Below are 2,164 nucleotides of genomic sequence, written 5' to 3'. Positions count from 1 at the left end.
AACTCTAATACATTGTTTTTATAACATTAAGATAACCACATTTCATAAAAAAAGATTGCATTATGGAAAAGAATGTTATTTGCATAATAGAGGAGAAATATGTTCAATTATAACATTCAATTATGCTAAATACAGGGGTTACCAGTGTCAGAGATAAGGGCAGACATTAGACTCCTTCCACTAACAGTAGAAGAAAGCGCTAAGCTCCGCTCCAATTTGCACAGAGGGCGTTTTAGAGGGAAAACGGCCGAGCTGGGAGTGGGAGTGAGCTGGGGGCCGGCACCGTCAGGGAAGGGCTGGCCGGTTGCCCGGCTGGCTGGGCTGCAGCGCCGGCGGCACCACGGTCCAGGGTTCACCCCTGCACCTGCCAGCCGCCCGGTAAAAGGTGTAGTCGGGAAAGTGAAAAACTTCAGAGCTGGTCAGTGTGAAAGCAGTGAGGTCGGCTACGTCCGCGGGCTGCCCCTTGTGGAAGTTCAGACTGTTCCCTCCCGTAAAGACTGGGGACAGACCCTGTCCTCCCACGTGATCACTCGTCAAGGGCACGGCTTTCAGGGTCTTGAAAAAGACCCTCCTGTAGGATAAGCGTATATATCTCAAGGGACAGAAGAGGGATTTACGGAGAAGGCGGAGACGTGGGCGGCGGTGGGCACGGGCCGCCCAACCGCAGGCTGTGCCCCGAACTTGCCGGGGCGGCAGCGGCAGCGGCAGCGGCAGCGGCGGACTCGGGAGCTGCGCCCTCGCTACGTCCCACCTGCTACCGGGACGGATTTTAACGTCATGGCGGGAGGCATCGGAATCGTGGTTTTCCCCTTCCAGGAGCTCAGTCGAGTGGTCAAGTACATGCATTTGGAAATTGTACAGACAGTGCCACGTGGGAGGAGGATGCTGAAGTGCACGAGCTTGGATCCGGAGGAAAGAGAAAGTCCGAGGAAGCACATCAGGAGGTAGACCTGATGGCACCACGGTATTAACAAAGTATATACAGGAAGGGGACACTGTAAAGGCAGCAGCCCTTCCGTATCGCTGTACGGTAGCAGCTATCAGGAGGGCTGACGAGCTCATCAGCGATCAAGACTTTTTGCCCTCAGGTCTATGAGAATTCCAGTGAAAACGTTTAGTTCATTGACTGGAACAGTTCATCCTCCAACAGGAAGGCAGGCGTCACGTCCTCGTCTGTCCAGTGTGCTCCACAACAGCAGGAAACCCTACCAGCCAGTCATTCCCTTTCTTCAGTGAGTCCCCTGGTAGCTTTTTAAAAGAAGTAGACCGAGACAGAGGACAAATAGTAAAGTGTAGAGACACCGAGAGAGAACCTCAATGAGGTGCTGTCTGCCTTCACAACACGACAAATACGTTTGGACTCTGACAGCAAGAACGTTCAACGTAAGGATCCCTATTATGGAGCAGACTGGGGAACGGGGTGGGGGACCGCTGTAGTGATAATGTTGATAGTCGGCATAATAACACCTCTGTTTTATTTGCTATATTATGACATTTTAGCCAAAGTGGACGTTAGTCACCATTCAACAGTGGACTCTTCCCATTTGCATCCAGGAATCACACCCCCCATCACAGCAGAGAGAAATGGAAAATAGAATTGCTGCAACTAAAGAAACACACTTTGGCCAACAAGATGATCATAAACTATATAGTCAAGATTCTCGGTCACCTGCTGCTCCGCACAAAACATAGCAGTTAGCTCGTAATCACAAAGTTAGTGATCACTTGTGCATCTGGAGTGTGGTGGATAATATTCAGGAACCCACTTTGAAGGCAGAATTTAGGAAGACTGGAGATGCTTTTTTTTTTTTTTAACCTTTAAAAAAATTTTTGAGCCATGTACAAGTGGATTGTATATAAAACCTCTACAGTTGTTAGTTGATGTTGAGAGCAGTCAATCCATTCATCTATTGTACCCACACTTAAAGCAGAAATGAATTTAAATGTATGTTTAGGAAGTTCTTTACTTGGAAGGTATATCATTATTGTTACTCAAAACTAGTAATGTTTAAATTTGATTTTTTAAATTATTTTTTGGTTTAAGGTTATTCATGTTAATTTCATGAAGCAAAATAATGATCTCATCAGATGTCTGCAACTGAAGAAAACTTACTACTGAAAACCACCAAAATACTTAGTTGCAAAAAAGTTTGGTTCTAGGGCC

General features: G+C 47.0%; 1 pseudogene; it reads left to right on the top strand.

The window, feature by feature from the left end:
* LOC103606611 overlaps window positions 1–1,777 on the top strand; it is a 3,284-nt pseudogene extending 1,507 nt beyond the window's left edge.
* Window positions 1,778–2,164: the final 387 nt, after the last annotated feature.

Source organism: Galeopterus variegatus, unplaced genomic scaffold (assembly GCF_000696425.1).
Source record: "Galeopterus variegatus unplaced genomic scaffold, G_variegatus-3.0.2 Scaffold6730, whole genome shotgun sequence".
Classification (NCBI taxonomy): Eukaryota; Metazoa; Chordata; class Mammalia; order Dermoptera; family Cynocephalidae; genus Galeopterus; species Galeopterus variegatus.
This window is presented reverse-complemented; position numbering and strand designations above follow the sequence as displayed.